Source organism: Schistocerca gregaria, chromosome 11 (assembly GCF_023897955.1).
Source record: "Schistocerca gregaria isolate iqSchGreg1 chromosome 11, iqSchGreg1.2, whole genome shotgun sequence".
Lineage (NCBI taxonomy): Eukaryota > Metazoa > Arthropoda > Insecta > Orthoptera > Acrididae > Schistocerca > Schistocerca gregaria.
Genome location: NC_064930.1, coordinates 119,578,911 through 119,605,447, shown reverse-complemented (window position 1 = coordinate 119,605,447; position 26,537 = coordinate 119,578,911).

Sequence of the window (26,537 nt, the reverse complement as noted above, 5' to 3'; positions counted from 1 at the left end):
CCACATACCGCAGCACGCGACACAGCCATGCAGACGATACATGTAACCGTTTCAGAGAGAAGAGCGGCCAATGTGACGATCTGGCTTTAAGTCGATTCGATAACAAATGACGAAAATGGACGGATTTCTCAGGTTTTTACTACGTATGAACACTTTTCACACTCTCCCGTGCAACTCGGCTGCTAGTCCTCCTTTCATGCAGAATCTTAAGGTCCTAGCGCATGTCCAAGGCACCAAAGCCAACTAAAAAGTCAATAATCGATACCTAAAATTTGAGTTGTACTACTTCTTACTGGCTATTACATCAACATAGAAGCTTCATCTGTGTTCTACTATGGTGCTTTTAGTGTCTCCGGATACCGCAGCACGCGACATAGCTTTGCAGACGATAAGTACAACCGTTTCAGAGAGAAGAGCGGCCAATGTGACGATCTGGCTTTAAGTCGATTCGATAACAAATGACGAATACGGACTTATTTCTCAGCTTTATACCACATATGAACACTTTTCACATTCTCCCGTGCAACGCGGCTGCTAGTCATCCTTTCATGCAAAATCTTAAGTTCCTAGCTCATGTCCAAGGTACCAAAGTAGGGTAAAAAGTCAATAATCGATAACAAAAACTTGAATTGTACTACTTCATACTAGCTATTACATCAACTTAGAAGCTTCATCTGTGTTCTACTATGGAGGTTTTAGTGTCTCTGTATACCGCAGCACGCGACATAGCTTTGCAGACGATAAATGTAACCGTTTCAGACAGAACTGCGGCTAATGTGACGATCTGGCTTTAAGTCGATTCGATAACAAATGACGAATACGGACAGATTTCTCAGGTTTTACTACATACGAACACTTTTCCCATTCTCCCGTGCAACGCGGCTGCTAGGCCTCCTTTCATGCAAAATCTTAAGTTCCTAGCTCATGTCCAAGGCACCAAAGAAGGGTAAAAAGTCAATAATCGATACCTAAGACTTGAATTGTACTAGTACTTACAAGCTATTACATCAACTTAGGAGCTTCATCTGTGTTCTACTATGGTGCTTTTAGTGTCTCTGCATACCGCAGCACGCGACATAGCTTTGCAGACGATAAGTACAACCGTTTCAGAGAGAAGAGCGGCCAATGTGACGATCTGGCTTTAAGTCGATTCGATATCAAATGACAATTACGGACGGATTTCTCAGCTTTATACCACATATGAACACTTTTCACATTCTCCCGTGCAACGCGGCTGCTAGTCATCCTTTCATGCAAAATGTTATGGTCCTAGCTCATGTCCAAGGCACCAGAACCAGCTAAGAAGTCAATAATCGATAACTAAAATTTGAATTGTACTACTTCTTACTGGCTATTACATCAACATAGAAGCTTCATCTGTGTTCTACTATGGTGCTTTTAGTGTCTCCGGATACCGCAGCACGCGACATAGCTTTGCAGACGATAAGTACAACCGTTTCAGAGAGAAGAGCGGCCAATGTGACGATCTGGCTTTAAGTCGATTCGATAACAAATGACGAAAACGGTCGGATTTCTCAGGCTTTTACTACATATGAACACTTTTCACATTCTTCCGCGCATCGCGGCTGCTAGTCCTCCTTTCATGCAAAATCTTAAGTTCCTAGGTCATGTCCAAGGCACCAAAGAAGGGTAAAAAGTCAATAATCGATACCAAAAACTTGAATTGTAATACTTCTTACTGGCTATTACATCAACTTAGAAGCTTCATCTGTGTTCTACTATTGTGCTTTTAGTGTCTCCACATACCGCAGCACGCGACATAGCTTTGCAGACGATAAGTACAACCGTTTCAGAGAGAAGAGCGGCCAATGTGACGATCTGGCTTTAAGTCGATTTGATAACAAATGACGAATACGGACGGATTTCTCAGCTTTATCCCACATATGAACACTTTTCACATTCTCCCGTGCAACGCGGCTGCGAGTCATCCTTTCATGCAAAATCTTAAGTTCCTAGTTCATATCCAAGGTACCAAAGAATGGTAAAAAGTCAATAATTGATAACAAAAACTTGAATTGTACTACTTCATACTAGCTATTACATCAACTTAGAAGCTTCATCTGTGTTCTACTATGGTGCTTTTAGTGTCTCTGCATACCGCAGAACGCGACATAGCTTTGCAGACGATAAGTACAACCGTTTCAGAGAGAAGAGCGGCCAATGTGACGATCTGGCTTTAAGTTGATTCGATAACAAATGACGAATACGGACTTATTCCTCAGCTTTATACCACATATGAACACTTTTAACATTCTCCCGTGCAACGCGGCTGCTAGTCATCCTTTCATGCAAAATCTTAAGTTCCTAGCTCATGTCCAAGGTACCAAAGAAGGGTAAAAAGTCAATAATCGATAACAAAAACTTGAATTGTACTACTTCATACTAGCTATTACATCAACTTAGAAGCTTCATCTGTGTTCTACTATGGTGCTTTTAGTGTCTCTGCATACCGCAGCACGTGACATAGCTTTGCAGACGATAAATGTAACCGTTTCAGACAGAACTGCGGCTAATGTGACGATCTGGCTTTAAGTCGATTCGATAACAAATGACGAAAACGGACGGATTTCTCAGGTTTTTACTACAGATGAACACTTTTCACATTCTCAAGTGCTACTCGGCTGCTAGTCCTCCTTTCATGCAAAATGTTACGGTCCTAGCTCATGTCCAAGGCACCAAAGGCAGTTAAAAAGTCAATAATCGATACCTAAAACATGAATTGTACTACTTCTTACTGGCTATTACATCAACTTAGAAGCTTCATCTGTGTTCTACTATGGTGCTTTTAGTGTCTCCGCATACCGCAGCACGCGACATAGCTTTGCAGACGATAAGTACAACCGTTTCAGAGAGAAGAGCGGCCTATGTGACGATCTGGCTTTAAGTCGATTCGATAACAAATGACGAATACGGACAGATTTCTCAGGTTTTACTACATACGAACACTTTTCACATTTTCCCGTGCAACGCGGCTGCTATCCCTCCTTTCATGCAAAATCTTAAGTTCCTAGCTCATGTCCAAGGCACCAAATAAGGGTAAAAAGTCAATAATCGATACCTAAAACTTGAATTGCACTACTACTTACAAGCTATTACATCAACTTAGGAGCTTCATCTGTGTTCTACTATGGTGCTTTTAGTGTCTCTGCATACCGCAGCACGCGACATAGCTTTGCAGACGATAAATGTAACCGTTTAAGACAGAACTGCGTCCAATGTGACGATCTGGCTTTAAGTCTATTCGATAACAAATGACGAAAACGGACGGATTTCTCCGGTTTTTAATACGTATGAACACTTTTCACTTTCTCCCGTGCAACTCGGCTGCTAGTCCTCCTTTCATGCAAAATGTTACGGTCCTAGCTCATGTCCAAGGCACCAAAGGCAGTTAAAAAGTCAATAATCGATACCTAAAACATGAATTGTACTACTTCTTACTGGCTATTACATCAACTTAGAAGCTTCATCTGTGTTCTACTATGGTGCTTTTAGTGTCTCCGCATACCGCAGCACGCGACATAGCTTTGCAGACGATAAGTACAACCGTTTCAGAGAGAAGAGCGGCCTATGTGACGATCTGGCTTTAAGTCGATTCGATAACAAATGACGAATACGGACAGATTTCTCAGGTTTTACTACATACGAACACTTTTCACATTTTCCCGTGCAACGCGGCTGCTATGCCTCCTTTCATGCAAAATCTTAAGTTCCTAGCTCATGTCCAAGGCACCAAATAAGGGTAAAAAGTCAATAATCGATACCTAAAACTTGAATTGCACTACTACTTACAAGCTATTACATCAACTTAGGAGCTTCATCTGTGTTCTACTATGGTGCTTTTAGTGTCTCCACATACCGCAGCACGCGACATAGCTTTGCAGACGATAAGTACAACCGTTTCAGGGAGAAGAGCGGCCAATGTGACGATCTGGCTTTAAGTTGATTCGATAACAAATGACGAATACGGACTTATTCCTCAGCTTTATACCACATATGAACACTTTTCACATTCTCCCGTGCAACGCGGCTGCTAGTCATCCTTTCATGCAAAATCTTAAGTTCCTAGCTCATGTCCAAGGTACCAAAGAAGGGTAAAAAGTCAATAATCGATAACAAAAACTTGAATTGTACTACTTCATACTAGCTATTACATCAACTTAGAAGCTTCATCTGTGTTCTACTATGGTGCTTTTAGTGTCTCTGCATACCGCAGCACGCGACATAGCTTTGCAGACGATAAATGTAACCGTTTCAGACAGAACTGCAGCTAATGTGACGATCTGGCTTTAAGTCGATTCGATAACAAATGACGAAAACGGACGGATTTCTTAGGTTTTTACTACAGATGAACACTTTTCACATTCTCAAGTGCTACTCGGCTGCTAGTCCTCCTTTCATGCAAAATGTTACGGTCCTAGCTCATGTCCAAGGCACCAAAGGCAGTTAAAAAGTCAATAATCGATACCTAAAACATGAATTGTACTACTTCTTACTGGCTATTACATCAACATAGAAGCTTCATCTGTGTTCTACTATGGTGCTATTAGTGTCTCCACATACCGCAGCATGCGACGTAGCTTTGCGGACGATATGTGCAACCGTTTCAGAGAGAAGAGCGGCCAATGTGACGATCTGGCTTTAAGTCGATTCGGTAACAAATGACGAAAACCTACGGATTTCTCAAGTTTTTACTACGTATGAACACTTTTCACATTCTTCCATGCAACGCGGCTGCTAGTCCTCATTTCATGCAGAATCATCAGGTCCTAGCTCATGTCCAAGGCACCAAAGCCAGCTAAAATTCAATAATCGATACCAAAACTTAATTGTACTACTTCTTACTGTCTATTACATCAACTTAGATGCTTCATCTGTGTTCTACTATGGTGCTTTTAGTGTCTCCGCATACCGCAACAAGCGACATAGCTTTGCAGACGATAAGTACAACCGTTTCAGAGAGAAGAGCGGCCAATTTGACGATCTTTCTTTAAGTCGATTCGATAACAAATGACGAAAATGGACGGATTTCTCAGGTTTTTACTACATATGAACACTTTTCACATTCTCCCGCGCATCGCGGCTGCTAGTCCTCCTTTCATGCAAAATCTTAAGTTCCTGGCTCATCTCCAAGGCACCAAAGCCAGTTAAAAAGTCAATAATCGATAACTAAAACTTGAATTGTAATACTTCTTACTGGCTATTACATCAACTTAGAAGCTTCATCTGTGTTCTACTGTGGTGCTTTTAGTGTCTCCGCATACCGCAGCACGCGACATAGCTTTGCAGACGATAAGTACAACCGTTTCAGAGAGAAGAGCGGCCAATGTGACGACCTTGCTTTAAGTCGATTCGATATCAAATGACGAATACGGACGGATTTCTAGGCTTTATCCCACATATGAACACTTTTCACATTCTCCCGTGCAACGCGGCTGCTAGTCATCCTTTCATGCAAAATGTTAAGGTCCTAGCTCATGTCCAAGGCATCAGAACCAGCTAAGAAGTCAATAATCGATAACTAAAACTTGAATTGTACTATTTCTTACTGGCTATTACATCAACTTAGAAGCTCATCTGTGTTCTACTATGGTGCTTTTAGTGTCTCCACATACCGCAGCACGCGACACAGCCATGCAGACGATAAATGTAACCGTTTCAGAGAGAAGAGCGGCCAATGTGACGATCTGGCTTTAAGTCGATTCGATAACAAATGACGAAAATGGACGGATTTCTCAGGTTTTTACTACGTATGAACACTTTTCACACTCTCCCGTGCAACTCGGCTGCTAGTCCTCCTTTCATGCAGAATCTTAAGGTCCTAGCGCATGTCCAAGGCACCAAAGCCAACTAAAAAGTCAATAATCGATACCTAAAATTTGAGTTGTACTACTTCTTACTGGCTATTACATCAACATAGAAGCTTCATCTGTGTTCTACTATGGTGCTTTTAGTGTCTCCGGATACCGCAGCACGCGACATAGCTTTGCAGACGATAAGTACAACCGTTTCAGAGAGAAGAGCGGCCAATGTGACGATCTGGCTTTAAGTCGATTCGATAACAAATGACGAATACGGACTTATTTCTCAGCTTTATACCACATATGAACACTTTTCACATTCTCCCGTGCAACGCGGCTGCTAGTCATCCTTTCATGCAAAATCTTAAGTTCCTAGCTCATGTCCAAGGTACCAAAGTAGGGTAAAAAGTCAATAATCGATAACAAAAACTTGAATTGTACTACTTCATACTAGCTATTACATCAACTTAGAAGCTTCATCTGTGTTCTACTATGGAGGTTTTAGTGTCTCTGTATACCGCAGCACGCGACATAGCTTTGCAGACGATAAATGTAACCGTTTCAGACAGAACTGCGGCTAATGTGACGATCTGGCTTTAAGTCGATTCGATAACAAATGACGAATACGGACAGATTTCACAGGTTTTACTACATACGAACACTTTTCCCATTCTCCCGTGCAACGCGGCTGCTAGGCCTCCTTTCATGCAAAATCTTAAGTTCCTAGCTCATGTCCAAGGCACCAAAGAAGGGTAAAAAGTCAATAATCGATACCTAAGACTTGAATTGTACTAGTACTTACAAGCTATTACATCAACTTAGGAGCTTCATCTGTGTTCTACTATGGTGCTTTTAGTGTCTCTGCATACCGCAGCACGCGACATAGCTTTGCAGACGATAAGTACAACCGTTTCAGAGAGAAGAGCGGCCAATGTGACGATCTGGCTTTAAGTCGATTCGATATCAAATGACAATTACGGACGGATTTCTCAGCTTTATACCACATATGAACACTTTTCACATTCTCCCGTGCAACGCGGCTGCTAGTCATCCTTTCATGCAAAATGTTATGGTCCTAGCTCATGTCCAAGGCACCAGAACCAGCTAAGAAGTCAATAATCGATAACTAAAATTTGAATTGTACTACTTCTTACTGGCTATTACATCAACATAGAAGCTTCATCTGTGTTCTACTATGGTGCTTTTAGTGTCTCCGGATACCGCAGCACGCGACATAGCTTTGCAGACGATAAGTACAACCGTTTCAGAGAGAAGAGCGGCCAATGTGACGATCTGGCTTTAAGTCGATTCGATAACAAATGACGAAAACGGTCGGATTTCTCAGGCTTTTACTACATATGAACACTTTTCACATTCTTCCGCGCATCGCGGCTGCTAGTCCTCCTTTCATGCAAAATCTTAAGTTCCTAGGTCATGTCCAAGGCACCAAAGAAGGGTAAAAAGTCAATAATCGATACCAAAAACTTGAATTGTAATACTTCTTACTGGCTATTACATCAACTTAGAAGCTTCATCTGTGTTCTACTATTGTGCTTTTAGTGTCTCCACATACCGCAGCACGCGACATAGCTTTGCAGACGATAAGTACAACCGTTTCAGAGAGAAGAGCGGCCAATGTGACGATCTGGCTTTAAGTCGATTTGATAACAAATGACGAATACGGACGGATTTCTCAGCTTTATCCCACATATGAACACTTTTCACATTCTCCCGTGCAACGCGGCTGCGAGTCATCCTTTCATGCAAAATCTTAAGTTCCTAGTTCATATCCAAGGTACCAAAGAATGGTAAAAAGTCAATAATTGATAACAAAAACTTGAATTGTACTACTTCATACTAGCTATTACATCAACTTAGAAGCTTCATCTGTGTTCTACTATGGTGCTTTTAGTGTCTCTGCATACCGCAGAACGCGACATAGCTTTGCAGACGATAAGTACAACCGTTTCAGAGAGAAGAGCGGCCAATGTGACGATCTGGCTTTAAGTTGATTCGATAACAAATGACGAATACGGACTTATTCCTCAGCTTTATACCACATATGAACACTTTTAACATTCTCCCGTGCAACGCGGCTGCTAGTCATCCTTTCATGCAAAATCTTAAGTTCCTAGCTCATGTCCAAGGTACCAAAGAAGGGTAAAAAGTCAATAATCGATAACAAAAACTTGAATTGTACTACTTCATACTAGCTATTACATCAACTTAGAAGCTTCATCTGTGTTCTACTATGGTGCTTTTAGTGTCTCTGCATACCGCAGCACGTGACATAGCTTTGCAGACGATAAATGTAACCGTTTCAGACAGAACTGCGGCTAATGTGACGATCTGGCTTTAAGTCGATTCGATAACAAATGACGAAAACGGACGGATTTCTCAGGTTTTTACTACAGATGAACACTTTTCACATTCTCAAGTGCTACTCGGCTGCTAGTCCTCCTTTCATGCAAAATGTTACGGTCCTAGCTCATGTCCAAGGCACCAAAGGCAGTTAAAAAGTCAATAATCGATACCTAAAACATGAATTGTACTACTTCTTACTGGCTATTACATCAACTTAGAAGCTTCATCTGTGTTCTACTATGGTGCTTTTAGTGTCTCCGCATACCGCAGCACGCGACATAGCTTTGCAGACGATAAGTACAACCGTTTCAGAGAGAAGAGCGGCCTATGTGACGATCTGGCTTTAAGTCGATTCGATAACAAATGACGAATACGGACAGATTTCTCAGGTTTTACTACATACGAACACTTTTCACATTTTCCCGTGCAACGCGGCTGCTATCTTTCCTTTCATGCAAAATCTTAAGTTCCTAGCTCATGTCCAAGGCACCAAATAAGGGTAAAAAGTCAATAATCGATACCTAAAACTTGAATTGCACTACTACTTACAAGCTATTACATCAACTTAGGAGCTTCATCTGTGTTCTACTATGGTGCTTTTAGTGTCTCTGCATACCGCAGCACGCGACATAGCTTTGCAGACGATAAATGTAACCGTTTAAGACAGAACTGCGTCCAATGTGACGATCTGGCTTTAAGTCTATTCGATAACAAATGACGAAAACGGACGGATTTCTCCGGTTTTTAATACGTATGAACACTTTTCACTTTCTCCCGTGCAACTCGGCTGCTAGTCATCCTTTCATGCAGAATCTTAAGGTCCTAGCTCATGTCCAAGGCACCAAAGTAGGGTAAAAGTTCAATAATCGATAACTAAAACTTGAATTGTACTGTTTCTTAATGGCTGTTATATCAACTTAGATACTTCTTCTGTGTTCCACTATGGTGCTTTTAGTGTCTCTGCATACCGCAGCACGTGACATAGCTTTGCAGACGATAAATGTAACCGTTTCAGACAGAACTGCGGCTAATGTGACGATCTGGCTTTAAGTCGATTCGATAACAAATGACGAAAACGGACGGATTTCTCAGGTTTTTACTACAGATGAACACTTTTCACATTCTCAAGTGCTACTCGGCTGCTAGTCCTCCTTTCATGCAAAATGTTACGGTCCTAGCTCATGTCCAAGGCACCAAAGGCAGTTAAAAAGTCAATAATCGATACCTAAAACATGAATTGTACTACTTCTTACTGGCTATTACATCAACTTAGAAGCTTCATCTGTGTTCTACTATGGTGCTTTTAGTGTCTCCGCATACCGCAGCACGCGACATAGCTTTGCAGACGATAAGTACAACCGTTTCAGAGAGAAGAGCGGCCTATGTGACGATCTGGCTTTAAGTCGATTCGATAACAAATGACGAATACGGACAGATTTCTCAGGTTTTACTACATACGAACACTTTTCACATTTTCCCGTGCAACGCGGCTGCTATGCCTCCTTTCATGCAAAATCTTAAGTTCCTAGCTCATGTCCAAGGCACCAAATAAGGGTAAAAAGTCAATAATCGATACCTAAAACTTGAATTGCACTACTACTTACAAGCTATTACATCAACTTAGGAGCTTCATCTGTGTTCTACTATGGTGCTTTTAGTGTCTCCGCATACCGCAGAACGCGACATAGCTTTGCAGAAGATAAATGTAACCCTTTCAGATAGATGAGCGGCCAATGTAACTACCTTGCTTTAAGTCGATTCGATAACAAATAAAGAAAACGGACGGATTTCTCAGGTTTTTTCTATATATGAACACTTTTCACATTCTCCCGTGCAACGCGGCTTCTAGTCTTCCTTTCATGCAAAATCTTAAGGTCCTACCTCATGTCCAAGGCACCAAAGTAGGGTAAAAGTTCAATAATCGATAACAAAACTTGAATTTTACTGTTTCTTACTGGCTATTACGTCAACTTAGAAGCTTCTTCTATGTTCTACTATGGTGCTTTTAGTGTCTCCGCATACCGCAGCACGCGACATAGCTTTGCAGACGATATGTGTCACCGTTTAAGAGTGATGAGCGGCCAATGAGACGATCTGACATTACGTCGATAGGATAACAAATGACGAAAATGGACTGATTTCTCATGTTCTTGCTACATATGAACCCCATCCACAGTCTCCCGTGCAACGCGGCTGCTAGTCTTCCTTTCAAGCCAAATCATAAGGTCCTAGCCCATGTCCAAGGCACCAAAGTTGGGTAAAAGGTCAATAATCGATAACAAAACTTGAATTGTACTGTTTCTTACTTTCTATTATATTAACTTAGAAGTTTCTTCTGTGTTCTACTATGGTGCTTTTAGTGTCTCCGCATACCGCAGCACGCGACATAGCTTTGCAGAAGATAAATGTAACCGTTTCAGAGAGAAGAGTTGCCAATGTAACAACCTTGCTTTAAGTCGATTCGATAACAAATGACGAAAACGGACGGATTTCTCAGGTTTTTACTACATATGAACACTTTTCACATTCTCCCCTGCAACGCGGCTGCTAGTCCTCTTTTCATGCAGAATCTTAAAGTCCTAGCTCATGTCCAAGGCACCAAAGCCAGCTAAAAAGTCAATAATCAATACCTAAAACTTGACTTGTACTACTTCTTACTGGCTATTACATCAACTTAGAAGCTCCATCTGTCTTCAACTATGGTGATTTCAGTGTCTCCACATACCGCAACACGCGACATAGCTTTGCAGACGATAAGTACAACCGTTTCAGAGAGAAGAGCAAAAAATCTTACGATCTGGCTTTAAGTCGATTCGATAACAGATGACGAAAACGGACGGATTTCTCAGGTTTTTACTACATATGAACACTTTCCACATACTAACGTGCAACTCGGCTGCTAGTCCTCCCTTCAAACAGAATCTTAAGGTCCTAGATCATGTCCAAGGCACCAAAGCCAGTTAAAATATCAATAATCGATACCTAAAACTCGAATTTTACTACTTCTTCCTTGCTATTACATTAACTTAGAAGCTTCATCTGTGTTCCACTATGGTGCTTTTAGTGTCTCTGTGTACCGCAGACCGCGACATAGCTTTGCAGACGATAAGTACAACCGTTTCAGAGAGAAGAGCGGCCAATGTGACGATCTGGCTTTAAGTCGATTCGATAACAAATGACGAATACGGACGGATTTCTCAGCTTTATCCCACATATGAACACTTTTCACATTCTCCCGTGCAACGCGGCTGCTAGTCATCCTTTCATGCAAAATCTTAAGTTCCTAGTTCATATCCAAGGTACCAAAGAATGGTAAAATGTCAATAATTGATGACAAAAACTTGAATTGTACTACTTCATACTAGCTATTACATCAACTTAGAAGCTTCATCTGTGTTCTACTATGGTGCTTTTAGTGTCTGCATACCGCAGCACGCGACATACACTCCTGGAAACTGAAATAAGAACACCGTGAATTCATTGTCCCAGGAAGGGGAAACTTTATTGACACATTCCTGGGGTCAGATACATCACATGATCACACTGACAGAACCACAGGCACATAGACACAGGCAACAGAGCCAATGTAACAACCTTGCTTTAAGTCGATTCGATAACAAATAAAGAAAACTGACGGATTTCTCAGGTTTTTGCTATATATGAACACTTTTCACATTCTCCCGTGCTACGCGGCTGATAGTCTTCCTTTCAAGCAAAATCTAAAGGTCCTAGCTCATGTCCAAGGCACCAAAGTAGGGTAAAAGTTCAATAATCGATAACAAAACTTGAATTGTACTGTTTCTTACTGGCTATTACATCAACTTAGAAGTTTCTTCTGTGTCCTACTATGTTGCTTTTAGTGTCTCCGCATACCGCAGCACGCGACATGGCTTTGCAGACGATAAATGTAACCGTTTCAGAGAGAAGCGCGACCAAAGTGATGATCTGGCTTAAAGTCGATTTGATAACAAATGACGAAAACTAGCGAATTTCTCATGTTTTATTTACGTATGAACACTTTTCACATTTTCTCGTGCAACGCAGCTGCTAATTCTCCTTTCATGCATAATCTTAAGGTTCTAGCTCATGTCCCAGGTACCAAAGCCGGCTAAAAAGTCAATAAGAATCACTAAAACTTGATTTGTACTGCTTCTTACTGGCTATTACATCAACTTGGAAGCTTCGTCTGTGTTCTGCTATGGTGGTTTTAGTGTCTCCGCATACCGCAGAACGCGACATTGCTTTGCAGACGATATATGTCACCGTTTAAAAGTGATGAGCGGCCAATGAGACGATTTGACATTAAGTCGATTCGATAACAAATGACGAAAACGGACTGATTTCTCCTGTTATAACTACATATGGACACTATTCACATTTTACCGTTCAACGCAGCTGCTAGTCCTCATTTCATGCAAAATCTTAAGGTCCTAGCTCATGTCCAAGGCACCAAATCCGGCTATAAAGGCAATAATTGATAACAGAAACTTGATTGGTACTGCTTCTTACTGGCTATTACATCAACTTGGAAGCTTCTTCTATGTTCTACTATGGTGCTTTTAGTGTCTCCGCATGCCGCAGAACGCGACATAGCTTTGCAGACGATATACGTCACCGTTTAAGAGTGATGAGCGGCCAATAAGACGATCTGACATTAAGTCGATTGGATAACAAATGACGAAAACGGACTGATTTCTCATGTTTTTGCTACATATGAACACTTTTCACATTCTCCCGTGCAACGCGGCCGCTAGTCTTCCTTTCAACCATAATCTTAAGGTCCTAGCTCATGTCCAAGGCACCAAAGTAGGGTAAAAGTTCAATAATCGATAACAAAACTTGAAGTGTACTGTTTCTTAATGGCTATTATATCAACTTAGATGCTTCTTCTGTGTTCCACTATGGTGCTTTTAGTGTCTCCGCATATGGCAGAACGCGACATAGCTTTGCAGAAGATAAATGTAACCGTTTCAGAGAGAAGAGCGGCCAATGTAACAACCTTGCTTTAAGTCGAATCGATAACAAATAAAGAAAACGGACGGATTTCTCAGGTTTTTGCTATATATGAACACTTTTCACATTCTCCCGTGCTACGCGGCTGATAGTCTTCCTTTCAAGCAAAATCTAAAGGTCCTAGCTCATGTCCAAGGCACCAAAGTAGGGTAAAAGTTCAATAATCGATAACAAAACTTGAATTGTACTGTTTCTTACTGGCTATTACATCAACTTAGAAGCTTCTTCTGTGTTCTACTATGGTGCTTTTAGTGTCTCCGCATACCGCAGCACGCGATATAGCTTTGCAGACGTTATATGTCACCGTTTAAGAGTGATGAGCGGCCAATGAGACGGTCTGACATTAAGTCGATTGGATAACAAATGACGAAAACGGACTGATTTCTCATGTTTTTGCTACATATGAACATTCTTTACATTCTCCCGTGCAACGCGGCTGCTAGTCTTCCTTTCAAGCAAAATCTTAAGGTCCTAGGTCATGTCCAAGGCACCAAAGTAGGGTAAAAGTTCAATAATCGATAACAAAACTTGAAGTGTACTGTTTCTTAATGGCTATTATATCAACTTAGATGCTTCTTCTGTGTTCCACTATGGTGCTTTTAGTGTCTCCGCATATGGCAGAACGCGACATAATTTGCAGAAGACAAATGTAACCGTTTCAGAGAGAAGAGCGGCCAATGTAACAAACTTGCTTTAAGTCGAATCGATAACAAATAAAGAAAACGGACGGATTTCTCAGGTTTTTGCTATATATGAACACTTTTCACATTCTCCCGTGCAACGCGACAGCTAGTCTTCCTTTCAAGCAAAATCTAAAGGTCCTAGCTCATGTCCATGCACCAAAGTAGGGTAAAAGTTCAATAATCGATACCAAAACTTGAATTGTACTGTTTCTTACTGGCTATTACATCAACTTAGAAGCTTCTTCTATGTTCTACTATGGTGCTTTTAGTGTCTCCGCAAACCGCAGCACGCGACATAGCTTTGCAGACGTTATATGTCACCGTTTAAGAGTGATGAGCGGCCAATGAGACGATCTGACATTACGTCGACTTAGAAGCTTCTTCTATGTTCTACTATGGTGCTTTTAGTGTCTCCGCATACCGCAGCACGCGACATAGCTTTGCAGACGTTATATGTCACCGTTTAAGAGTGATGAGCGGCCAATGAGACGATCTGACTTTAAGTCGATTGGATAACAAATGACGAAAACGGACTGATTTATCATGTTTTTGCTACATATGAACACTTTTCACATTCTCCCGTGCAACGCAGCTGCTAGTCTTCCTTTCAAGCAAAATCTTAAGGTCCTAGCTCATGTCCAAGGCACCAAAGTAGGGTAAAAGTTCAATAATCGATAACAAAACTTGAAGTGTATTGTTTCTTAATGGCTATTATATCAACTTAGATGCTTCTTCTGTGTTCCACTATGGTGCTTTTAGTGTCTCCGCATATGGCAGAACGCGACATAGCTTTGCAGAAGATAAATGTAACCGTTTCAGAGAGAAGAGCGGCCAATGTAACAACCTTGCTTTAAGTCGAATCGATAACAAATAAAGAAAACGGACGGATTTCTCAGGTTTTTGCTATATATGAACAGTTTTCACATTCTCCCGTGCAACGCGGCTGCTAGTCTTCCTTTCAAGCAAAATCTTAAGGTCCTAGCTCATGTCCAAGGCACCAAAGAAGGGTAAAATGTCAAAAATCGATAACTAAAACTTGAATTGTACTGTTTCTTACTGGCTATTACATCAACTTAGAAGTTTCTTCTGTGTCCTACTATGTTGCTTTTAGTGTCTCCGCATACCGCAGCACGCGCCATTGCTTTGCAGACGATAAATGTAACCGGTTCAGAGAGAAGAGCGGCCAACGTGACGATCTGGGTTTAAGTCCATTCGATAACAAATGACGAAAACGGGTGGATTTCTCAGATTTTTACTACATATGAACACTTTTCACATTTTTCCGTGCAACGCGGCTGCTAGTCCTCCTTTCATGCAAAATCATAAGGTCCTAGCTCATGTGCAAGGTACCAAAGAAGGCTTAAAATTCAATAATCGATAACTAAAACTTGAATTGTACTACATCTTACTGGCTATTAAATCAACTTAGAAGCTTCTTTTGTGTTCTACAATGGTGCTTTTAGTGTCTCCGCATACCGCACCCAGCGACAGTGATTTGCAGACGCTGAATGTAACCGTTTCAGAGAGACGAGCGGCCTATATGACGATCTGGCTTAAAGTGGATTTGATAACAAATGACGAAAACGGGCGAATTTCTCACTTTATAACTACATATGGACACTTTTCACATTTTCGCGTTCAACGCAGCTGCTAGTCCTCATTTCATGCAAAATCTTAAGGTCCTAGCTCATGTCCAAGGCACCAAAGCCAGCTACAAAGTCATTAATCGACAACTAAAACGTGAATTGTACTACTTCTTACTGGCTATTACATCAACTTAGATGTTTCTTCTGTGTTCTACTATGGTGCTTTTCGTGTCTCCGCATACCGCAGCACGCGACATACCTTTGCAGAAGATGAATGTAACCGTTTCAGAGAGAAGAGCGGCCAATGTAACAACCTTGCTTTAAGTCGATTCGAATACAAATGACGAATACGGACGGATTTCTCAGGTTTTTTCTACATTTGAACACTTTTCACATTTTCCCGTGCAACGCGGCTGCTAGTCCTCCTTTCATGCAAAATCATAAGGTCCTAGCTCATGTGCAAGGCACCAAAGAAGGCTAAAAATTCAATAATCGATAACTGAAACTTGATTTGTACTGCTTCTTACTGGCTATTACATCAACTTGGAAGCTTCGTCTGTGTTCTACTATGGTGCTTTTAGTGTCTCAGCATACCGCAGCACTCCACATAGCTTTGCAGAAGATAAATGTAACCGTTTCAGAGAGAGGAGCGGCCAAAGTAACAACCTTGCTTTAAGTCGATTCGATAACAAATGAAGAAAACGGACTTATTTCTCAGGTTTTTACTACATATGAACACTTTTCACATTCTCCCGTGCAACGCGGCTGCTAGTCTTGCTTTCATGCAAAATCTTAAGTTCCTAGCTCATGTCCAAGGCACCAAAGCCGGCTCAAATGGCAATAATCGATAGTTAAAACGTGTATTGTACTACTTCTTACTGTCTATTACATCAACCTAGAAGCTTCTTCTGTGTTCTACTACGGTGCTTTTAGTGTCTCCGCTTACTGCAGCACGCGTCCTAGTTTTGCAGACGACAAATGTATCGTTTCAGAGAGAAGAGCGGCCGATGTGACGATGTGGCTTTAAGTCGATTCGATAACAAATAACGAAAACGGACGGATTTCTCAGGTTGTTACTACATATGATCATTTTTCCCATTCTGCTGAGCAACGCGGCTGCTAGTCCTCTTTTAATGAAAATCTTAAGGTCCTAGATCATGTATAAGGCAGGAAAGCCGGCTAAAATGTGAATAATCAATACCTAAAACTTAAATTGTACTTTGTCTTACTGGCTATTACATCAACTTAGAAGCTTCTTCTGTGTTCTACTATGGTGCTTTCAGTGTCTCCGCATACTGCAGCATGCGACATCTCTTTGCAGACTATAAATGTAACCGTTTCAGAGAGAAGAGCGGCCAATGTGACGATCTGGCTTTAAGTCGATTCCATAAAAAATAACGAAAACGGACGGGCTTCTCAGGTTTTACTACATATGAACACTTTTCAAATTCTTCCGTGCAACGCGGCTGCTACACCTTCCATAATGCAAAATCGTAAGTTCCTAGCTCATTTCCAAGGCACCAAAGAAAAGTAAATGGTCAATAATCGATAACTAAAACTTGAATTTTACTGTTTCTTACTGGCTCTTACATCAACTTAGAAGCTTCTTCTGTATTCTACTATGGCGCTTTTAGTGTTTTCGCATACCACAGCACGCGACATAGCTTTGCAGACGGTAAATATAACCGTTTCAGAGAGAAGAGCGGCCAATGTACAAATTAACAAATTACGAAAACGGACGGATTTCTCAGGTTTTTACTACATATGAACACTTTTCACATTCTCCCGTGCAACGCAGCTAATAGTCCTCCTTTCATGCAAAATCTTAATGTCCCAGCTGCTGTACAAGGCACCAAAGCCGGGTGAAAATTGAATAATCGATAACGAATACTTGAATTGCACTTCTTCTTACTGGCTATAACATCAACTTAGAAGCTTCTTCTGTGTTCTTGTATAGTGCTTTTAGTGTCTCCGCATTACGTAGCTCGCGACATATCTTTGGAGACTATAAATGTAACGGTTTCAGAGGGAAGAGCGGCCAATGTAACGATCTAGCTTTAAGTCGATTCGATAACAATTGACGAAAACATACGGATTTCTCAGGTTTTCACTACATATGAACCCTTTTCACATTTTCCCGTGGAACGCAGCTGCTAGTCCGCCTTTCATGGAAAATCTTATGGTTCCACCTCATATCCAAGGAACTAAAGCCGGCTTAAAATCATTAATCGATAACCAATACTTGAATTGCACTGCTTCTTACTGGCTATTACTTCAACTTAGAAGCTTCTTCTGTGTTCTATTATGTTTGCTTTTAGCGTCACTGCATACCGCAATACGTGACATAGCTTTGCAGACGATAAATGTAACCGTTACAGAGAGAAGAGCGGCCAATATGACGTTGTGGCTTTAAGTCGATTCGATAACAAATGACGAAAATGGACGGATTTCTCAGGTTTTTAAAACATATGAACACTTTTTACATTTACCCGTGCAACGCGACTAATACTCCTCCTTTCATGTAAAATCTTAAGGTCCCAGCTCATGTACAAGGCTCCAAAGCCAGCTAAAAAGTGAATAATCGATAACGAAAACTTTGAATTGTACTACTTAGTGCGGGCTATTACAATAACTTAGAAGCTTCTCCTGTGTTGTACTATGGTGCTTTAAGTGTCTATGCATACTGCACCCAACGAAATGCTTTGCAGACGATAAATAAACCGTTTCAGTGAGAGGAGCGGACAAAGTGACGATCTGGCTCTAAGTCGCTTCGATAACAAATGACGAACACGGACGGATTTCTCAGGTGTTTACTACACATGAACACTTTTCACATTCTCCCGTGCAACGCGGCTAATAGTCCTCCTTTCATGCAAAATCTTAAGGTCCTAGCTGCTGTACAAGTCACCAAAGCCGGGTGAAAAGTGGATAATCGATAACGAAAACTTGAATTGCACTACTTCTTACTGGCTATAGCATCAATTTAGAAACTTCATCTGTGTTCTAGTATAGTGATTTGAGTGTCACCGCATACCTTAGTCGCGACATATCTTTGGAGACGATAAATGTAACCTTTCAGAGGGAAGAGCGGCCAATGTAACGATGTGGATTTAATTCGATTCGATAACATTTGACGATAAAGGCCGGATTTCTCAGGTTTTTACTACATATGAACCCTTTTCACATTCTCCCGTGCAACGCGGCTGCTAGTCCTCCTTTCATGCAAAATCTTAACGTCAAAGCTCATGCCCAAGGCACAAAAAAATTCTAAAAAGTCAATAATCGATAACTAAAACGTGAATTGTACTAATTCTTACTGGCTATTACATAAAGTTAGAAGCTATTTCAGTGTTCTACTATGGTGCTTTTAGTTTCTCCGCATACCGCAGCACGCGACATAGCTTTGCAGACGATAAATGTAACCGTTTCAGAGAGACGAGCGGACAATGTTACGTCCTGGCTTTAAGTCGATTCGATAACATATGACGAAAACGGAGGGATTTCATAGGTTTTACTATATATGAACATTTTTCACATTCTCCCGTGCAAAGCGGCTGCTACACTTCCCTTCATGCAAAATCGTAAAGTCCTAGCTCATTTCGAAGGCACCAAAGGAAAGTAAAAGTCAACAATCGATAACTAAAATTTGAATTTTAGTGTTTCTTACTGGCTGTTACATCAAATTAGAAGATTCATCTGTGTTCTACTATGGTGCTTTTAGTGTCTCCGCATACCGCAGCACGCGACATAGCTTTGCAGACGACAAATGTAACCGTTTCAGAGAGAAGAGCGGCGAATGTACGTCCTGGCTTTAAGTCGATTCGATAACAAATGACGAAAACGGCCGAAATTCTCAGGTTTTTACGACATATGAACACTTTTCACATTTTCCCGTGCAACGCGGCTGCTAGTCCTCCTTTCATGCAAAATCGTAAGGTCCTAGCTCATGCCCAAAGCATCTAAATTGGATAAAATGTCAATAATCGATAACTAAAACGTGAATTTTACTATTTTTTACTCGGTATTACATCAACTTAGAAGCTACTTCTGTGTTCTACTATGGTGATTTTAGTGACTCCGCATACCGCAACACGCGACATAGCTTTGCAGACGATAAATGTAACCGTTTCAGATAGAAGAGCGGCCAAGGTGGCGATCTGGCTTAAAGTCCATTTGATAACAAATGACGAAAACGGGCGAATATCTTAGATTTTAATACATATGAACACAATTCACATTCTCCCGTGCAACTCGGCTGCTAGTCCTCCTTTCATGTAGACTCTTAAGGTCCTAGCTCATGTCCAAGGTACCAAAGCCAGCTAAAAAGTCAATAATCGATACCTGATACTTGAATTGTATTACTTCTTACTGGCTATTACATCAACTTAGAAGCCTCATCTGTGTTCTACTATGGTGATTTTAGTGTCTCCGCATACCGCAGCACGCGACATAGCTTTGCAGACGATAAGTACAACCGTTTCAGAGAGAAGAGCGGCCAATGTGACGATCATGCTTTAAGTCGATTCGACAACAATTGAGGAAAACACACGGATTTCTCAGGTTTTCACTACATATGAACACTTTTCACATTCACCCCAGTAACGCGGCTGCTAGTCCTCCTTTCACGCAAAATCTTAAGGTCCTAGCTCATGCCCAAGGCACCAAAGCCGGCTACAAAGTCAATAATCGATAGCTAAAACGTGAATTGTACTACTTCTTACTGGGTATTACATAAACTTAGAAGTATTTTCAGTGTTCTACTATGGTGCTTTTAGTGTCTCCGCATACCGCAGCACGCGACATAGCTTTGCAGACGGTAAAATTAAGCGTTTCAGAGGGAAAAGCGGCCAATGTGACGATCTGGCTTTAAGTCGATTTGACAACAATGACGAAAACGGACGGACTTCTCAGGATTTTACTACATATGAACACTTTTCACATTTTCCCGTGCAACGCGGCTGCTAGTCCTCCATTCATGCAAAATCTTAAGGTCCTAGCTTATGTCCAAGTGACTAAAGCCGGCTAAAAAATCAATAATCGAAAACTAAAACTTCAGTTGTACTACTTCTTACTACCTATTACATCAACTTAGAAGCTTCAACTGTGTTCTCCTATGGTGCATTTAGTGTCTCCGCATACCGCACCCAACGACATAGCTTTGCAGACGGTAAATGTAACCGTTTCAGACGGAAGAGCGGCCAATGTGACGATCTGGCTTTAAGTCGATTCGATAACAAATGACGAACACGGACGGATTTCTGAGGTTTTTACTACATATGAACACTTTTTACATTGTCCCGTGCAACGCGGCTAAAAGTCCTCCTTTCATGCAAAAGCTTAAGGTCCTAGCTCATGTACAAGGCACCAAAGCAGGCTAAAAAGTGAATAATCGATAACGAAAACTTGAATTGTACTACTTCTTACTGGCTATTACATTAACTTAGAAGCTTCTTCTGTGTAGTACTATGGTGCTTTAAGTGTCTATGCATACTGCACCCAGCGACATAGCATTGCAGACGATAAATAAAACCGTTTCAGAGGGAAGTGCGGCGAATGTGACAATCTGGCTTTAAGTCGATTCGATAAGAATTGACGAACACGGTCGGATTTCTCATTGTTTCACTACATATGAACACTTTTCACATTCACCCGTGTAACGCGGCTGCTAGTCCTCCTTTCACACAAAATCTTAAGGTCCTAGCTCATGCCCAAGGCACCAAAGCCGGCTAAAAAGTCAATAATCGATAGCTAAAACGTGAATTGTACTACTTCTTACTGGCTATTACAAAAACTTAGAAGTTTTTTCAGTGTTCTACTATGGTGCTTTTAGTGTCTCCGCATACCGCAGAACGCGACATAGCTTTGCAGACGGTAAATATAACCGTTTCAGAGAGAAGAGCCCCCAATGTGACTATCTGGCTTTAAGTCGATTCGATAACAAATGACGAAAACGGAGGGATTTTCATGTTTTTAGTATATATGAACATTTTTCACATTCTCCCGTGAGAAGCATCTCTTACACTTCCCTACATGCAAAATCGTAAAGGCCTAGCTCATTTCCAAAGCACCAAAGAAAAGTAAATGGTCAATAATCGATAACTAAAACTTGAATTTTACTGTTTCTTACTGGCTCTTACATCAAGTTAGAAGCTTCTTCTGTGTTCTACTATGGTGCTTTTAGTGTCTCCGCATACCGCAGCACGCGACGTAGCTTTGCAGACGGTAAATATAACCGTTTCAGAGAGAAGAGCGGCCAATGTACGTCCTGGCTTTAAGTCGATTCGATAACAAATTACGAAAGCGGACGGATTTCTCAGGTTTTTACTACATATGAACACTTTTCACATTCTCCCGTGCAACGCGGCTAATAGTCCTCCCTTCATGCAAAATCTTAATGTCCTAGCTGCTGTACAAGGCACCAAAGCCGGGTGAAAAGTGAATAATCGATAACGAATACTTGAATTGCACAATTTCTTACTGGCTATGACATCAACTTAGAAGCTTCATCTGTGTTCTAGTATATTGCTTTTAGTGTCTCCGCATTACGTAGCTCGCGACCTATCTTTGGAGACGATAAATATAACGGTTTCAGAGGGAAGAGAGGCCAATGTAACGATCTGGCATTAAGTCGATTCGATAACAATTGAAGAAAACATACGGATTTCTGAGGTTTTCACTACATATGAACCCTTTTCACATTCTCCCGTGCAACGCGGCTGCTAGTCCTCTTTCATGCAAAATCTTAACGTTCCACCTCATGTCCAAGGAACCAGAGCCGGCTAAAAATCAATAATTGATAACCAATACTTGAATTGTACTGCTTCTTACTGGCTATTACATCAACTTAGAAGCTTCTTCTGTGTTCAATTATGTTTGCTTTTAGCCTCACCGCATAAAGCAATACGTGACATAGCTTTGCAGACGATAAATGTAACCGTTTCAGAGAGAAGAGCGTTAAATGTGACGATGTGTCTTTAAGTCGATTCGATAACAAATGAGGAACACGGACGGATTTATCAGGTGTTTACTACATATGAACACTTTTCACATTCTCCCGTGCAACGCGGCTGCTAGTCCTCCTTTCATGCAAAATCGTAGAGTCGTAGCTCATGTCCAAGGCACCAAAGCCGGCTAAAAAGTCAACACTCGATAACTAAAACTTGAGTTGTAGTACTTCTTATTGTTTATTACATCAACTTAGAAGGTTCATCTGTGTTCTACTATGGTGCTTTTAGTGTCTCCTCATACCGAAGCACGCGACATATCTTTGCAGACGATAAACGTAACCGTTTCAGAGAGAAGAGCGGCCAATGTGTCGATCTGGATTTAAGTCGATTCGTTAACAAATGACGAAAACGGACGGATTTCTCAGGTTTTTACTACATATGAACACTTTTCACAATCGCCCGTGCAACGTGGCTGCTAGTCTTCCTTTCATGCAAAATCTTAAGGTCCTAACTCATGTTCAAAGCACCAAAGCCGGCTAAAAAGGCAATAATCAATAACTAAGACTTGAATTGTACTACTTCTTACTGGCTATTACATCAACTTAGAAGCTTCTTCTGTGTTCTACTATGGTGCTTTCAGTATCTCCGCATACCGCAGCACGCGACATAGCTTTGCAGACGATAAATGTAGCCGTTTCAGAGAGAAGAGCGGACAATAAGACGATCTGGTGTTAAGTCGATTCGATAACAAATGACGAAATCGGACGGATTCTCAGTTTCTTACTACATATGAACACTTTTCACATTCGCCCGAGGACCGCGGCTGCTAGTCCTCCTTTCATGCAAAATCCTAAGGTCCTACCAAATGTCCAAGGCACCAAAGCCTGCTAGAAAGTCAATAATCGAAAACTAAAACCTGAATTGTACTACTTCTTACTGGCTATTACATCAACTTATAAGTTTCATCTGTGTTCCACTATGGTGCTATTAGTATCTCCGGATACCGAAACGCGAGACATTGCTTTGCAGACGATAAATGTAACCGTTTCAGAGAGAAGAGCGCCCAATGTATCGATCTGGCTTTAAGTCGATTCGATGACAAATGACGAAAACGGACGGATTTCTCAGGTTTTTACTACATATGAACACTTTTCACACTCGTCCGTGCAACGTGGTTGCTAGTCCTCCTTTCATGCAAAATCGTAAAATCTTAGCTCATGTCCAAGACACCAACGCTGGCTAAAAACTCAATAATCGATAACTAAAACTTGAATTGTACTACTTCATACTGGCTATTATATCAACTTAGAAGGTTCATCTGTGTTCTACTATGGTGCTTTTAGTGTCTCCGGATACCACAGCACGCGACATAGCTTTGCAGACTATAAATGTAACCGTTTCCGAGAGAAGAGCGGCCAATGTGGCGATCTGGATTTAAGTCGATTCAATAACAAATGACGAAAACGAACGGATTTATCAGGTTTTTACTATGTATGAACACTTTTCACTTTCTCCCGTGCTACGGGGCTGATAGACTTCCCTTCATGCAAAATCTTAAGGTCCTACCTCAAGTCCAAGGCTCCAAAGAAGCGTAAAAAGTCAGTAATCGATAACTAATACTTGAATTGTACTACTTCCTACTGGGTATTACATCAACTTAGAGGGTTCATCTGTGCTCTACTATGCTGCTTTTAGTGTCTCCGGATACTGCAGCACGCGACATAGCTTTGCAGATGACAAAACGTAACCGTTTCAGAGAGAAGAGCGGCCAATGTGGCGATCTGGATTTAAGTCTATTCGATAACAAATCACGAAAACGAACCGATTTATCAGGTTTTTACTACATATGAAATCTTTTCACATTCCCCTGTGCAACGCGGTTGCTAGTCCTGCCTTTCATGCAAAATCTTAAGGTCCTATTTCATGTCAAAGGCACCAAAGCCGGCTAAAAATTCAATAATCTATAACTTAAACTTGAATTGTACTACTTCTTACTGGCTATTACATCAACTTAGAAGGTTCATCTGTGTTTTACTATGATGCTTTTAGTGTCTCCGGATAACGTAGCACGCGACATAGCTTTGCAGACGATAAATGTAATCGTTTCAGAGAGAAGATCGGATAATGTGACGATCTGGCTTTAAGTCGATTCGATAACAAATGACGAAAACGGACGGATTTCTCAGGTTTTACTACATATGAACACTTTTCACATTCACCCGTGTAGCGCGGCTGCTAGTCCTCCTTTCATGCTAAATCTTAAGGTCCCATCTCATGTCCAACTCAACAAAGCCACCTAAAAAGTCAATAATCGATAGCTAAAACTTGAGTTTTACTACTTCTTCTTGGTTATTACATCAACTTAGAAGGTTCATTTGTGTTTTACTATGATGCTTTTAGTCTCTCCGGATACCGCACCACGCGACATAATTTTGCAGAGGATAAATGTAACCGTGTCAGAGAGAAGAGAGGCCAGTGTGACGATCTGGCTTTAGGTCGATTCGATAACAAATGACGAAAACGGACGGATTCTCAGGTTTTTACTACCTATCAACACTTTTCACATTATCCCGCGCAACGCCGCTGCTAGTCCTCCTTTCATGCAAAGTCTAATGTGCAATCTAATGTCTAAGGCACCAAAGCCGGCAAAAAAAAGTCAATAATCGATAACTAAAACTTGAGTTTTACTACTTCTTATTGGCTATAACATCAACTAAGAAGGTTCATCTGTGTTTTACTATGATGCTTTTAGTCTCTCCGGATACCGCACCACGCGACATAGTTTTGCAGAGGATAAATGTAACCGTGTCAGAGAGAAGAGAGGCCAATGTGACGATCTGGCTGTAAGTCGATACGATAAAAAGTGGCGAAACCGGTCAGATTTCTCAGGTTTTTAATACATATGAACACTTTTCACATTCGCCCGTGCAACGCGGCTTCTAGTCCTCTTTTCATGTAAAATCGTGAAGTCATAGCTCATGTCCAAGGCACCAAAGCCGGCTAAAAAGTCAATAATCGACAACTAAGACTTGAACTGTATTACTACATTTTGGCTATTACATCAACTTAGAAGCTACATCTGTGTTCTACTATAGCGCTTTTAGTATCTCCGCATACCGCAGCACACGACATAGCTTTGCAGACGATAAATGTAATCGTTTCAGAGAGAAGAGTGGCCAATGTGTCGATCTGGATTTAAGTCGATTCGATAACAAATGACGAAAACGGACGAATTTCTCAGATTTTTACTACATATGAAAACTTGTCACTTTCTCCCCTGCAACGCGGCCACTAGACTTCCCTTCATGCAAAATCTTAAGGTCCTAGCTCATGTCCAAGCACCAAAGAATGGTAAAACGTCAATAATCTATTACAAAAACTTGAACAGTACTACTTCTTACTGGCTATTACATCAACTTAGAAGGTTCATCTGTGTTTTAATATGATGCTTTTAGTGTCTCCGGATACCGCACCACGCGACATAGTTTTACACAGGATAAATGTTACCGTGTCAGAGAGAAGAGAGGTTAATGTGACGATCTGGTTTTAAGTCGATTCGATAACAAATGACGAAAACGGACGGATTCTCCGGATTTTACTACCTATCAACACTTTTCACATTAGCCCGCTCAACGCCGCTGCTAGTCCTCCTTTCATGCAAAATCGTAAGGTCCAATCTAATGTCCAAGGCACCAAAGCCGGCAAAAAAAGTCAATAATCGATAACTAAAACTTGAGTTTTACTACGTCTTATTGTCTATAGCATCAACTTAGAAGATTCATCTGTGTTCTACTATGGTGCTTTTAGTGTCTCCGGATACCGCAGAACGTGACATAGCTTTACAGACGAAAAATTTAACCGTTTCAGAGAGAAGAGCTGCCAATCTGACGATCTGGATTTAAGTCGATTCTGTAACAAATGACGAAAACGAACGGATTTCTCAGGTTTTTACTATATTTGAACACTTTTCACATTCTCCCGCGCAACGCGGCTGCTGGTCCACATTTTCATGCAAAATCGTAAGGTCCCACCTCATGTCCAACTCACCAAAGCCGCCTAAAAAGTCAATAATCGATAGCTAAAACTTGAGTTTTACTACTTCTTCTTGGTTATTACATCAACTTA